Source organism: Bubalus kerabau, chromosome 5 (assembly GCF_029407905.1).
Source record: "Bubalus kerabau isolate K-KA32 ecotype Philippines breed swamp buffalo chromosome 5, PCC_UOA_SB_1v2, whole genome shotgun sequence".
In the NCBI taxonomy this organism is placed as follows: domain Eukaryota; kingdom Metazoa; phylum Chordata; class Mammalia; order Artiodactyla; family Bovidae; genus Bubalus; species Bubalus kerabau.
The window spans coordinates 109,048,806-109,065,364 of NC_073628.1; positions in this window are offsets into that span (position 1 = coordinate 109,048,806).

A 16,559-nucleotide genomic window follows, 5' to 3' on the forward strand; every position below is an offset into this window, starting at 1 on the left:
TGTGTTTTTAAAAATGCATTTTATATTTTAGAGAAGTTTTGTCTTCTAACTAAAACTGAGCAGAAAGTATACTTTCTATGTAAATCCTGCCCTCAGCACATGCATAGCCTCCTGAGCTATCAACATTCCCCACTGGATTGGTATATTTGTTATCAATGATGAACCTGCATTGACGTATCATTATCCCCCTACATATATAGTTTATTTTGAAGTTCCTTCTTGGTGTTGTGCATTCTCTGAGTTTTGTCAGATACATAATGACTTTGCAGAATCACAAAGAGTATTTGCTCTGCCTCTTTATCCCTCCTTCACCTCAACCCCTAGAAAAATCTGATTATGTCACCATTCTCAGAGTTTGCCTTTTGCAAAGTGTCATGTAGTTGGACTCACTTATGAAGCCTTTTCAGATTGATTCTTTCACTTAGTAATAGACATTGAGGGTTCCTCCATGTCTTTTCATGGTTTGATACCATTTCATTGTCTGAATATATCACAGTTCACTGGTTCTTTCACCTTTTGAAGGACATCTTGGCTTCTTTCAAGTTTTGGCAACAATGAATAAAGCTGCTATAAGCTTCCGTATGTATGCTTTTTATTTGGACAGAATAGACTGATACCAAGGAGTGAAACTGTCGGATTGTAGGATAAGAGTACATATTAAAATTATTTTTTTCTTGACAATCTCCCCTGTTAGACACATACTTTTCCATGAAGAGTAGGAACAGTGTCTCTACCACCCTATGGTCCATATCAGACCACAGAGCTGTTAAGGTAGTAAATAATTACAACTGCATGATCCCTGGAAAGTTTTATCATCAGTTTATGGTCAAATGTTATTTTTTATTGAAAAGTCAATTTGGAGAAGATCAATGTCATATTATTGAATGCCAGCCTTTGACTGTGTAGATCACAATGAACTGTGGAAAATTCTGAAAGAGACGGGAATACCAGACCACCTGACCTGCCTCTTGAAAAACCTATATGCAGGTCAGGAAGCAACAGTTAGAACTGGACATGGAACAACAGACTGGTTCCAAATAGGAAAAGGAGTGCATCAAGGCTGTATCTTGTCACCCTGCTTATTAAACTTATATGCGGAGTACATCATGAGAAATGCTGGGCTGGAAGAAGCACAAGCTGGAATCAAGATTGTGGGGAGAAATATTAATAACCTCAGATATGCAGATGACACCACCCTTATGGCAGAAAGGGAAGAGGAACTAAAGAGCCTCTCGATGAAAGTGAAAAAGGAGAGTGAAAAAATTGGCCTAAGGCTCAACATTCAGAAAATGAAGATCATGGCATCTGGTCCCACCACTTCATTGGAAATAGATGGGGAAACAGTGGGAACAGTGTCAGACTTTATTTTGGGGGGCTCCAAAATCACTGCAGATGGTGACTGCAGCCATGAAATTAAAAGACGCTTACTCCTTGGAAGGAAAGTTATGACCAACCTAGATAGCATATTCAAAAGCAGAGACATTACTTTGCCAACAAAGGTCCGTCTAGTCAAGGCTATGGTTTTTTCAGTGGTCATGTATGGATGTGAGAATTGGATTGTGAAGAAAGCTGAGCGCCAAAGAATTGATGCTTTTGAACTGTGGTGTTGGCGAAGACTCTTGAGAGTCCCTTGGACTGCAAGGAGACCCAACCAGTCCATTCTAAAGGAGATCAGTCCTGGGTGTTCATTGGAAGGACTGATGCTAAAGCTGAAACTCCAATACTTTGGCCACCTCATGCAAAGAGTTGACTCATTGGAAAAGACCCTGATGCTGGGAGGGATTGGGGGCAGGAAGAGAAGGGGACAACAGAGGATGAGATGGCTGGATGGCATCACTGACTCGATGGACATTGAGTAAACTCTGGGAGTTGGTGATGGACAAGGAGGCCTGGAGTGCTGCGATTCATGGGGTCACAAAAAGTCAGACACGACTGAGCGACTGAACTGAACTGGCTATAAATATGAAAGATATAAAAGAAATAATACTGCAGTTAATATATATGTCCATGTAAATTACCTATAAAACAAAACTCCATGTGTTTTCCATGCTCCCAGTTATAAGATAATGTCATAAGGATGTGATGTACAGTGTGGGGATAAAAATGAATAATACTATATCTTACATTTGAGTACTGCTAAAAGAGTAGGTCATAAAAGTTCTCACCACAAGAAAAATTATAACTATGTGACATGATGGTTGTTAAGTATTTATCATGATGATCATTTTTAAATATATATATCAAATTATTTACATATACACATAAAACAAATACAATGCTATATGTCAGTTATATTTTAATAAACATGGAAAAAAATGTAATCTGAGAAAATATACCAAAAGAGAAACTAGAAAAAAGGGACAAAGGTTTTATTATGAAAACAGTAACAAATATTTGTACTTTCAATTGATCCAGCTGCATAAACTGAAATGGCCAGCTGAGATTGAGCAGAGAAAGTGTTGCTGTGTGATCCTGTACTAATCTTCAACACTCAGAGAAAACCAAGTGTGACTGGGTGGCATGGACATGATTAAATACCAATTTAAGGAGGAAGGAACTGTCACCTAACTTTCTCATCAATAGGGGAAAACTACCTCTTATTTTCTGAGAAGGCGATGGCAGCCCACTCCAGTACTCTTGCCTGGAAAACCCCATGGACGGAGGAGCCTGGTGGGCTGTAGTCCATGGGGTCACTAAGAGTCGGACACGACTGAGCAACTTCACTTTCACTTTTCAGTTTCATGCACTGGAGAAGGAAATGGCAACCCACTCCAGTGTTCTTGCCTGAAGAATCCCAGGGACGGCAGAGCCTGGTGGGCTGCCGTCTATGGGGTCGCACAGAGTTGGACACGACTGAAGCGACTTAGCAGCAGCAGCCTCTTATTTTTGGTGAACTTTCTTCCTAGATTAGCAGTATTCAAAGTTCTGGTCTCAAGACTCCTTTACATTCTTAAAATGTATTGAGGATCCTAAAGAGCTTTGTGTATGTGGGTTATGTCTATCAATATTAATCATATTAGTTAAAGTGGAAGGATGCTAAAAACTCATTTTTTAACTCAATTATGCATACCAATTCAAACCTATTTCATATTTTACCAAAAGTGGTTATGTTTTACCAAAAAATGAGCATAATATAAAAGCCAATACAATATTGTAATTAACCTCCAATTAAAATAAATAAATTTATATTTTTTAAAAAAGAGTCATACCTAAAAAAACTAACAATTTTATTGGGATATAATTTACATATTTTATAAAACATCCAGTTAATCTTACCTGGTGGCTCAGATGGTAGAGTCCACCTGCAATGCAAGATACACAGGTTCAATCCCTGGGTTGTGATGATCCTCTGGATAAGGGAATGGGAACCCACTCCAGTATTCTTGCCTGGAGAATTTCATGGACAGAGGAGCCTGGTGGGCTACAGTCCATGGGGTCATAAAGAGTTGGACAGTCTTTACACATAAAGACTGCACGTGTAATATCCTGCATTCCACCACTAAGAGTCAATGCAGTCAAATAAATAAACATTTTTTAAATGTATGTACTTGGAAAGGGCCAATGGGATTATGGCTGGGTTCCCAGGGTCCCTGTAAAGTTGGTCACATAAAGACTAACACACACACACACATACAATTTATATAGTTTACAAAATATACACTTAAAGTATGCAATTCAATGTTTTTCAGTATATTTACAGAACTCCATAGCTATCACCAAAATCTTAGAACATTTTCATCACCCCCAAAGAAACTCCATACCCATTAAGAGCAATGCCCCATTTTCTCACAAATGTCTCAGGTCCTGACAACCTCTGATGTACCTTCTGACTTCACGAATTTCCCCACTTCCACTGACATTCACGTGATGGTCTGTCAGTCAGTCCTTTCCAACAATTAGGATGTCTGACAGCTCAGTGGAGGGGATCCTTCTGAGTCTCCTGCTTGAGAGAATCTACCAATCACTCACTTTCTGGAAGAGGGCAGTCTCTACTCCCTGGCTTAGATCAGAGTTTACCAGCTTGAAAAGAGGGAAAAGGGCAGTGGCATTTATATTTTCTGTGAAGGCTTTTTGAAGAAGTGGGTGATAAGTGCTCATTCAATGGATGTTAAACCAACAGAGACGTTTATGATTATCATACTAATCTCACTCTACTGTACCTCATGAATAAAGAATTGAAGAACTGGTTATTTAAAGTCTATTTAGTACAATCCAGCTGAACTCATTTCAATGCAAAGACCTTGATACCCAGGGTAGAAATGTAGTGAATGAAATCTTTTCAAAAGATACCAAGATGGAGAACACCCTTAAGAAAATCTCAGCTTTGGCAGCCAGTGGTGCAGAAATATTTGGGTATCACTCTGAATGGGGGAAAAAAAAAAGGTATGGAGAATTTGTTGGGGTTTAGGAAGATTCTCACTTTATGTCTTGAAATTTCAAAAGGATCTCTGTGTGGAACCCAGTGTGGCAGTCACCACTGAAAATAGCAGACAAACACCAAATATAGCTTCTGAATTCTTAGGGAAAAGGTGGTGAAATTTGTGAGCATGCTAAATATGAGGAGAAAAACAGAATTTTATTTCTATTCTTAATTGCATTGCCTCAATCAGAAATTGCATTAAACTTAGCTAAGTGTGAAGAAGCAGTCATTATCAAAATATACTTGGGGGAATTCCCAGGTTGTCCAGTGGTTAAGAATCCACCTTCTAATGCAGGGGACATAGGTTCGATCCCTGGTCAGGAACTAAGATCCCACCTGCTGTGGGGCAACTAAGTCTGTGTGCCAAAATAATGGGCTTGCACATGTAAGACTGCACATGTAATATCCTGCATTCCACCACTAAGACTCAATGCAGTCAAATAAATAAACATTTTTAAAATGTATTTACTTGGAAAGGGCCAATGGGATTATGACTGGGTTCCCAGGGTCCCTGGAAAATGGCTACTGCTAATTGCCAATTGGGAAGCATCTCCTGTGGGAAGAATTTAGAAGAAAATATGTCCTGGTAACAGCTGCCATGATGAGGATAGGGCTATTTGCAACTGACTCTTGTTTATGTCTCCCCTGGCTCTAAGTTCCCAAAGAGCCCACACTATCCATCCTCAGTGGCTCTCAGGCTTGGAAAGGTCCGAGTTCCCAGGATTGGGTGCCTTACTCTCCACTCACACTCTCATAGTTAGTGTTTTTAAGTAAATTTGCTGAGTTGATCCCATCCTTCTGGGAAGTAAGGAGCTCAAAATTAATACTGTCTCCTCATAGTTACTCCCTTCAAATTTCTAGACTCCATCCAGAGAAAAAAATTTAATTTTGAAATAGGAATAAAATATTTTACACTGTTTGGGTCATTCACTGGGTACTTTTAGATATGTGAGTGCCTGCTAAATCACTTCAGGCATGTCCAACTCATTGCAATGCTGCCAGGCTCCTCTGTCCATGGGATTCTCCATGCAAGAATACTGGAGTGGATTGCCTTTTCCTTTTCCAAAGGATCTTCCTGATTCCAGCGATTGAACCCACATCTCTTATGTCTCTTGCATTGTCAGGAGTGTTCTTTACCACTTGTAGATACACTCAGCTGCCATTCTTAAGAAACCATTGTCTTTAGGAAGAGTTTTAATTCTGGGACATTTTGATTATTGCTTTTGGTAATTGTTTGCTATTATTATTATTAGTCTCATTCAGGAAGACATTAAACTCTCCTTGTTTCACACCTAGGACTAAGGGTACCTATTAGTAAAACCCAATTAATGTTTGTAGACTAAATCCAGAAATGATTCCTTGATTGCCATGGGCCCCTGTCCCCCATTTTTTCTCTTTTTTGAATGAATATGTGGTTCTATCATTTCATCTGAATAAAGACAAATATACACTCAGGATTAACCTCATGGGCTCTGTGTGTGCTTAGTCTCTCAGTTGTGTCTGACTCTTTGTGACCCCATGGACTGTAGCCCTCCAGACTCCTTTGTCCATGGGGATTCTCCAGGCAAGAATACTGGAGTGGGTTGCCATGTCCTCCTCCAGGGGATCTTCCCAACCCAAGGACTGAACACAGGTCTCCCACATTGCAGGTGGGTTCTTTACCATATGAGTCACCAGGGAAGCCCAGTCTGATAGAATATAATTAGGTACAACTTCCTGATTGGAAGGTAGTAGTTGAAAAGACAGATAATGTGATTAGAAAGGTCTACAAAAGCCTTAGTTACCCAGGAAAAGATGCAGAATTTCCTTGCTCTGTAGTCACTACCTGGGTTCTCCACAGAACTGAAGTCTGAATACCCTGCCAGTCACAGCAGAGCTGGTAAGATAACAGTCTAAGGACACCCAGGTCTCCCTTGTGGTAATCTGGTCTTGAATGATGGCATACAGCTAGGGATTTCAGGGAGATTTTCCTTTTTCTTCCTTTTCAATGAATAGATTTCAGGTTTTGGTTTTGCCTCTAAGGGTAACTTTACCTTTCATAATACTTTGATCTGCAATTTGGTGTATATCATTTTTAAATACCTACACCAACTAGATTTACTTTTTAATGAAAAATCTCTATTTGGAACTTTATTTCTTGACATTTAAAATATTTATTTTGTGCACAAATAACATTCATTTTAGTGGTATCTCCTTCATCTTTCCCAGCCAGTTTACTGTGGGAATTGAGAATGGAGGCTCTTTTGGCCCACGTGACTCCCCTATTCCCATAGGTTAGGGCTGTAAGTGATGGTCTGAGAGTGTTCCCCAAAAACAGATTGTGATCAGGTTTCAGGCTCATAGTACCCACCTCCCAGTAAGACATGATTAAGCAAAGATGTGGAAAAAAAATGGATAAGGTAGTGACTGATGTCTCCATCTCCATGGTACTTGTGAGACACTGCTTGTGGTTCCAGAAAGGGTGGACCCATGTCATTTTGTCAGGGGAGGCACACTGATTGAAACCGCCACCCTGGCCAGGCACCATAGTGACCATTTGCATGAGTTGTTTTATGACAGGAGGTCCTGGTAAGGAACACGGAACTAATAAGCCACGACCAACCAGAAGAGTTCAGGAAAGGTCAAAAGGAGACACCATATGTCCGACCACCTCCCAGAATCCTTCTGTCTGGCATCCATCTTGGCTGAACAAGGCGTGCACCACCAGGAAGGACTCTGAGTCAGAATGATTGGCTAAAGACAACCAGGAAATTAATACATCACCATAAAACCTGAGACCACGAGCCACCTGGCATAGCAGTTCTCCACCTGGGCTCCCTTTCCCAGTAAAATCTCTTGCTTTGTCAGCATATGTGTCTCCTCCGACAATTCATTTCCGAGTGTTAGACAAGAGCCCAGTTTCGGGCCCTGGAAGGTGTTCCCTTTCCTGCAACAATTTTGTCAACAGAGCCCAGAGTATAATTTGTGTAAACTAAGGCTCTTCCACTACTGCCAGAGGAGTAACTATGGCTGCGATTTGGTTCTTCTGCAGTGTGAGGAGACACATGAAGGTCACGCTCGGCCTGAAAAGGATGATTTATTCCCTGTGAATACTCATGGGATTCCTTTTGGAGCAGAGACAGCACGAGTATCTGGAACCCTCTCAGACTCCTGGACCTGGCAGCAATGAGCCTGTGGAGGGACGAGGCCTCAGCCATCTCCACTTTTGAGTACCTGCCCACCGAGCTCTTCCCACCACTGTTTATTTCAGCCTCCTTTGGGAGACACAGTGAGACCCCGAAGGCCATGGTGCAAGCCTGGTCCTATGTCTGCCTGCCTCTGGGAGGTAGTCTGATGTAGTTGTTTCACAGAGGGAACCTACAAGCAGTGTTGGATGGGCTTGATGGCCTGCTTGCCCAGAAGGATCACCCCAAGTAAGTCTGATCCAAGTATCCTGGTAAGGTCCTAGACATTCTGAAGAGACAGCTGGTGTCATAAGAGTGGATGGCCAAGGGATGGACCAGAGGCTTCTGATGAGGCTGATGAAGAAGCTCAGAGACTTTGGCTATTGCTCAGTTCACTTTGAGAAATGCTTTCCAGCAGTGCAGGAGTGCCTAAGATGCAAGGGAACCTGAAAGTACATGTCCCAGCCTCCTCCCAGGGATGCTTAAGGGCACTAGAAGTAGAAAGCCAGAGAAAATGGAAGGGGAAAAGGAGATGGAGAAAGGTGAGGCAGAGAAGGAAGAGGAGGGCAAGGCAGCAGGTGATGTTAGGAATGTGAAGTAAAAGCACACATGGGAAGTCTGAGTGGTGCCTAAAATTCTGAGACTGTGATTTCATTCTATGTGAATCTTAAACCATCGCACCCAATCTGCTATTTCTCCACAGGAGATGCAAACTGGAGAAGGGCCTTGGATGAGGAGGAAGTAAGTGGAAATCCTCATTCTGTCTGTACTACTGGGATTTTTACAATGAGAATATTGCCCTGTACTCCTTGGGCATAATCAATGAAAACATGGAAAACAAAAGAAGTTTTCTTTAATTACTTAATCAAACCTGCTTGCTCACCACAAAGCAGTGAAACTAATATACTAACTGGGAATGGCAGAGAAAAGTGCAGGATTTACTACAGGAACTAAGCAAAGAACAGGGACAACCAGTTACTCAAAAGGACAAAACTTCCAGATGACTTTCAGGAAAAGATTTTTGAAGACAAGGTGAGGGAGAGTGTTGTGGAGAGCAGCTCCTGAACATTCTTCTGATTGGTTGGTGGTGATGTAATTAGAAGCCAACTTCATCAGCCTTCTTCCAACTGCTCTGTGGTCTACTCGCTTCTGGTCAGCATGCAGTTAACTTCTTCCATATGGTGGGAGTTTCAGTATATACAAGTGGCTCAAGGATATGGCTCAGAATATTATCTATAGCCCCTGAAGTGGTTTTAAAGATCCTTGAATTTGATTAATGGCTAAACTATTATTATTATCTGTTGCTTGATTGTTTCCCCCTGTTTCCCCATTTTCTCATATTTTCTGTTTATATTTATTCTTTGGAACTTGAAGAAGGCCTAGAAGCCTAAAGGTTCTCTACAAACAAGAGGCAGGAGGAGAACTTGGTGGAGGATCAGTCCAGGAATGCCCCGTAGGGTCCTGTTTTGTTACACTTTCAAATACAATTTATATTGTGCACTGTATTGACCACAAGTGTTATTTCTTCCATATCTAACCTATTTGTGATATTGATAACCAACTAGTGTTGAATTTCCCAAGATTTGCATTTCAGTGCAAAATAAAATTTGGTTATAAACTGACTTTAAAGGTTTTCAGGATGTTATACACCTTTACTGCTCATCAGGCTTCTTGTTCATCTGTGGGACCACAGGGTGAGAGAGTCCCTGCCTTTTATGGGATAATCTCTATCAGGTAAGATTGTCAAGGGAGAAAAATAATTGCAATACATACCCTTTTCATATAATCCAGCTATCTTTCTTCTTGATATTTAATGAGTTTAAAACATGTCCACATAAAATGTGCACACAGATGCTTGTAGTGGCAAACCAAGGAAGCAACTAAGATGTCTTTCAGTAGATGAATGAATAAATAATGTCTGGTACATTCAAACAATTCAACATGAAACAGGAAAAGACACAGAAGTAACTTACATGTATACTATTAACTGAGAAGCCTGCCTGTAATTGGACAATTCCAATTATATAACATTTTGGAAAAAGCTTCCCCGATAGCTCAGTTGGTAAAGAAGCCACCCACAATGCAGAATACCCCGGTTCGATTCCTGGGTTGGGAAGATTTGCTGGAGAAGGGATGGGCTACCCACTCCAATATTCTTGGGCTTCCCTGGTGGCTTAACTGGTAAAGAATCCGCCTGCAATGTGGGAGATCTGGGTTCAATCCCTGGGTTGGGAAGACCCCCTGGAGGAGGGAAAGGCTCCCCACTCCAGTATTCTGGCCTGGAGTAGTCCCTGGACTGTGCCCATGAATTGGTGGCCATATGTCAAAGGTGAGTCCCACTTTAGGTCCTGGGTTTGCTCTCCTTCCTATTGTAAGGAGTAGAGGGTAAGCTAGAGGAATAAAGCATCCTGGGGATTTCTGCTAGGAGGGAAAAAGTAGGCAAAGACCCATTTAATAGTGTCTTGCTATATGCCAAGTTGGTGCCAAACTCTCAAGTGCATTATCTCATTGATTCCTAGAAAATTCCAGAACCTAGGTTTGTATCATTGTCTTCCTTCACACACACACACACACACACACACACACACACACACAGAACAGAAAAACTGAGCTCTTGACTGACACACCTTCTTTCCTATATCCCCTCCCTCCTTGAATCAACACCACCAGTCCATGAAACCTCAGCAGACTGTTTTTCTGTGAATGCCCTCTGTTTAGGGTCAATGTGATGGTTAATTTTCTTGTGTAAAAGTTCCTATGTAAAAAAAAAAAAAAAGTGCTGGTAAGACTTGAGTTCTGGTTGAAGATATTTCTGGAAGAAATTAGCATTGGAAACAACTGAATGAAGAGATCTGCCCTTACCAATGTGAATGGGCATCATGCAGTCCTTGGGTTCTAAATGAAACAAGGAGGGGAAATCCTCTCCCCTCTCTCTTCTTACCCACAAACGTTGAAGCTTCTGGCTCTCAAGTCTCCATGCTGTAAAACTTAAACAGTGGTTCCCTGCTTCTTAGGTCTTTGGTCTCAGACTTGGAGTAACACTATCACTTTACCTGATTTTGAGCCTTAACCCTCAGTCTGAGTTATAGCACTGGCATTGCAGGCTGTCTAGGTTACAGACAGCAGACTATGGGACTTCTCAGACTGTGTAACCCAGAAGTCCGTTAGCACAACAAAAGTCTTCCTATATATATCTGTATATACAGGTGACCCTAGAAAACACTGGTTTGAAATGCTCAGGTTGACTTACACACAAACGTGTTTCAAGAGTAAATGTCATTATATAGGATATAGTTGGTGGAATTCAAGGATGTGGAAATGAGGAAATGGAGGGTAGACAATAAATTATATGAAGATTTTCATCTGAGCATGGGTAGCACCCCTCACTGACACATTGTTTAACAATCAGCTGTACAGTATTTGTTACTCAGAAGAACCCTAACAACTACAGTGTCTTACCACAGACAAGGAAGCAATCCTTTCAGTGTTTTGACTGATATCTGGGGTCAAAACACGCTACTCTCATCTTCCTTAATAGGGAGATACTGAAGGTTCCATGGGATTTAAGTCAGTCTTCCATTAATATAATCTAGTCTCCAAAGATGTAATTTTTAATGAGATATACAAAAACCATGTTACATGCCTGTATAGTTTTAGTCTTTTGTTCAGAGGAATTTGTATAACTTCACTGGTCCAACTAGAATAATTCAAGGACTACTACTCACTGGGGTAATTGGTTGGTGAGGTACAGAGGCTCAGCTTATCTACAGTGCAGACGACCACTTCCAGAAGTGTGAACAATGCCTTGTGGAGAAAAGCCCTTTCCCAACACACAGAAGGGCCAAGAACTGAGACTTATAGACCTATCAGGAGAAACATGGGGACTACTCATGTTCAAGATCAAGGACTGAGTCAGCAATGAGGGCCCTGCCAAGAACTCTTCACTCCAATGGCTCATTGGACACTGAGTATGTTCACCCTTCTGTATATTAACCAATTGGACAGACATAGGAATGTGTAAGGAGGTAAGAGATGCCCCTTAAGTCTCAACATTCAAAAAACTAAGATCGTTTAGTTGGAATGGCATCCAGGCCCATCACTTCATGGTAAATAGATGGGGAAAAAGTGGAAGCAGTGACAGGTTTTATTTTTTTGAGCTTCAAAATCACTGTGGACAGTGACTGCAGCCATGAAATTAAAAGACTCTTGCTCTTTGGAAGGAAAGCTATGGTAAATTAGTGTATTAAAAATCAAAGTCATCACTTTGCTGACAAATGTCTGCATAGTCAAAGCTATGGTTTTTCCAGTAGTCATGTATGGATGTGAGAGTTGAACCTTACAGAAGGTTGAACGCCAGTGAATTGATGCTTTCAAACTGTGGTGCTGAAGAAGACTCTCGCAAGTCCCTTGGACTGCAAGGAGATCAAATAAGTCAATCTTAAAGGAAATCAACTCTGACTATTCATTGGAAGGACTGATGCTAAAGTGGAAGCTCCAATACTTTGGCAACCTGATATGAAGACCTGACTTATTGGGAAAAGACTCAGATGCTGGGAAAGATTGAAGAGAAAAGGGGAGGGGATGGAAGAGGATGAGATGACTAGATAGCATCACTGACTCAATGGACAAGAATCTGAGCAAACTCTGGGAGATAGTGAAGGACAGGGAAGCCTGCAGTGCTGCAAACCATGAGGTCCCAAGGAGTAGGACATAAATTTGCATCTGAAAAACAACAATGAGCTGCCTCAGACAGAATAAAGAATGGGTGGAAATGGTAGAAACTCAGAAACTCTGACTCTTTTTTCATCTGTATCTGGAGATTCCTGCAATGTAAACTGAGGGGAAAAAAAGCTCATACATGGAAGGCAGCAGTTGGTTTATACTGAGCATCTCTTTATTTCTGATTATTTCTTTACAACCATCTACCCAGGGATAACTCCAACATGTGGGCCTCAAGCCTGTATCCACCTTCAAAAATTCAGGTTTATAAACCAGAAATTCAGGTCTTACTCTGTAGGACACATGTACACAAAGTTCCATTACCACTCAGCATCAGCTATTCCCTCTGCAGTCCTGCACCCCTGCAGGATCACTTTTCCTTTTTACATACACATTGAGCAGATGTCTGAAACCATGGGTCTGTTTTCCCTTCACAAAGTACCGGTATCATAGATTTCAGTTTCCAAATGCTCAAAAGAAAGCTTTTGATCGGTGCACCCAACTAGGCAGAGGTGTTACTGCCGTATGTGATGCGCTCAGGATGATTGAATGTGTCCTCGCCACAGTGAGGACAGACACTGGAACTAATCCAGATGGTCCTGAAACATCCCGAGTCCTTCAGATTCTCAAGCAGTTCAGCCCAACCCTGGGCAAGTCTCCCCATTTGGAGGATTCCCAGAGAGATGAAACTCTCCTGAGGGACAGGGTAGAGTTCTTGACTTAAACTAGGCAACCAGGAGGTACATCACAGCATCTTCTTCATGATGGCCATGGAGAGGAAGTTCCCAAGCACACTGAAGAAACTGAGCTGGAATCAGTGGTTTAGGGCAGGCAGGATGGCCTCGAGTTGTGAATCCATGATCCCACACTGATCTAAGTACAGTTTCTGGAGTGTGGCTGCAACTTTCTCCAGTAGACCTGGAAGGAGCTCAGGAATGGAATAGGTCAGGGTGAATCCACTCAGATTCAGGCCTTTTACCTGACTGTTTTTGGATACTGGGAAAGATGAGTCAAGTCTGAAATTGTAAGAGGCAGAGAGTTATTCCAAGGGTGTCCAAGGGGTTTGTTAGGTATCTGGGGAAAAATAGAGTTATTATCTCTTAGAAACTGGTGTGAAGGTGACCTAAAGATTAGAGACAAGAGATTTGCTGAAGGCCAAGTTTTGTCTGACCATCTGATGATGATCATTATCCAGAATTCCTAGTCTCATTTAAGCCTGAGTCCTCTAACCTTCACAGTATGACTAGGTCAAGTTCACAGAACCTGGAAATCTCTCTTTCTTCATCTATGTGGCAGAATAAAACACATTCCACTTCCTTATGAGGATGAATAAGATAATAGAATGGATTAGAACAAGCTCACAGCAGAGCCTGACATCTTGTCTCAGTTAACAATGGGCATCACAAATGTTAATAGTAAGAGACATACTTAAAATGCTTCCTACTCAGACTTCCTTCCACCCATGCTTGGGCCCCAGGCATTCATGCCCAAAAGCCAGGTGAGGCTTTTGGGTGACATGCATAGAGGACCAACCTGGGCATGTACCCACAACATCCCTCAAAGATGGCAGTTTCCAGGAGCTCACTTACATCCCTACATTATCTGCAAACCATCTACCAGTTTTTATTTTCATAAAAAATATTCATCTACCAGTTTTATCCCCATTGCTCCTGTTCTATTACCATCACCTCCAGAATCATGCATTTCCCATATATCAATTATCCTATCTGCAGCACAAAGCCTTTTACTGACAGGGAATTTGAGACAGACTCATTATGATCACAAAAGTGTTGAGCACAGAGCTTTGGTTTAGAAATGCTCAGACATAGAGTTTTCCATCTTCAATTTCCCCCTTCCCTTACTTATTTTCAAGTCATCTAAACTAAGATATCTCTTCCTAAAGAAGAAATCGTATTCCCACCCCACTAGATCCTAACCCTTAGTCGATAGCAACCTACAAGATGTCCCTTTCCAGAGCCTCTATCCAGTTTGGACTCCTGCCATGATTTGGGTGGTTATGCTTGGACTGCAAGGAGATCCAACCAGTCCATTCTGAAGGAGATCAGCCCTGGGATTTCTTTGGAAGGAATGATGCTAAAGCTGAAGCTCCAGTACTTTGGCCACCTCACGCGAAGAGCTGACTCATTGGAAAAGACTCTGATGCTGGGAGGGATTGGGGGCAGGAGGAGAAGGGGATGACAGAGGATGAGATGGCTGGATGGCATCACCAACTCGATGGACGTGAGTCTGAGTGAACTCCGGGAGTTGGTGATGGACATGGAGGCCTGGCGTGCTGCGATTCATGGGGTCGCAAAGAGTCGGACACGACTGAGCGACTGATCTGATCTGATCTTTGATACCACAGTTCAGGATAGAGCAACAAAGGAGACAGTTTGTTTGACATTCTAGAGGGTTTTTTGTTTTGTTTTGTTTTGACCAACCAAAAAACGTTGTTTTTTCTTTTTTTTTAAATAGTCCGGGTATGCCTGGGTTCTGGACCCTTCAGCACCTTCCCCAAGTCAGCTCATCTGAGGCTCCTGTGACAGGGGTTTGACTGTCCCCTCCTTGGGTGCCTGAACTCTTTCACCAGAGGCTAGGCACAAAATGTCAAGCTGGAGCTTCTGCTTTCTGCTTCTCAACTTTGCCAGCTACTGTGCCTCAACCTTTGCAAGCCCCCCTACCCCAGATTTTCTCCTGATGTAGATAAAGAAATACTGTGCATTTATATGTTATAGCCCACCTCTCATTTGGAGGCCTACAAAAATTCTGAGAAGAGGATGACAGAGGATGAGATGGTTGAATGGCGTCATCGACCTAATGGACATGAGTTTGAGCAAACTCCAGGAGATAGTGAAGGACTGGGAAGCCTGGAGTGCTGCAGTCCATGGAGTTGCAAAGAGTTGGACATGACTGAGTGACTGAACAGCGTGAAAATCCTAGAGGAATTCTCCTTTCATACCCCATCCTCTGTTGTCCCTGCCCTGGCCCCTGGGCTTTAAGAGCAACAGTACAGACTTCCCCAACTCAGATACCAGTGAAACCGAGTTCTGTGCCTGGAGGGGTGGAGGGTGGTGAGTTGTGTTCACTGTTACCTGGCCAGTGGTGCATACTCACCTGAGCATCTGGTCCAGGCATCCTTCCAAGAAGAAGGTAGATACCAGAAGGAGATCCTGGAGGTGGTACAGCCTGAGGAACTGAGAAGCACTTTGGACAACATGCTGCTCCTCCTGATCTTCAAGTGTGGATACGTCTGTGTGAGAGAGAAGGAGTCTGCACATTGCTCATCTGGCCCAGGAGAGGAGCAAACATAGCCAGGCTGGACAGATGCCAGGTGCAATTTACTCACACCTCCTCAACACAGTCTGGCTGCACCATACTCAGGATCTTCATAATATTGTCTCTGGGCATTGACTCTATCTTTAGTTTCTTACAGCACAGGTGTATGGAAGCTTTCCTCTCCTCCACCCATCTCATGAGGTAGGCGAGGAATCCATCCATGGTCCTCCCATTGATGTGAAGTTCTATGAACACCTCCAAGGGAACCAAGGTCCACTGTATCCTTGGCCTCTTCTTAGCCACTGGTTCCATGAATGAGCTTGAGGACACCTGGACACTGGATCCAGACCACATTCTCCAGAAATCCTGGCCAGTATTTCTTAAATCCAGCACACGCAGTTTGCACCTCCTGTGGGGAAATAGCAGATTGGCAGCAATTATTTGAAGTTCCACTAAAATGAACCACAGCCTCAGAATTTAGGCAACACTCAGACATCCCACCTGGGCTTTTACTTCACGTTCTTAACATTTCCCTCTTCTTCCGTCTCTGTCTCAGTTTCCTACATCTCCTTTTCCCCTTCCATCCTTCCCTGTTCTCCATTTCTAATATCTTCCATAAGCATCCCTAGAAGGAGGCAGAGAGTGTACTTTCAGGTTCTCTTGCACATTAGGCATTCATACACTTCCTCAAACCTTCCCCAAAGGGTGCTCAGCAATGACCAAGTCTCTGTACTTCCTCACTGGCATCATCAGAAGCCTCTGACCCTGGCTGTCTCTGAAAGACTCCCCTAACTCTACCAGTCTACCTGAATCAGACTCACCTGGGGTGATCCTTCTGAACAAGCAGGATGTCAGGTCCATCCAGCACTGCTTGTAAGGTTCACAGATGAGGCATTTCCATCCGTTCCCCCCAGAGGCAGGTGGACAAAGGGCCAGACTTGCACCATGGCTATCAGTGTCTCATTGCAACTCCCATAGAA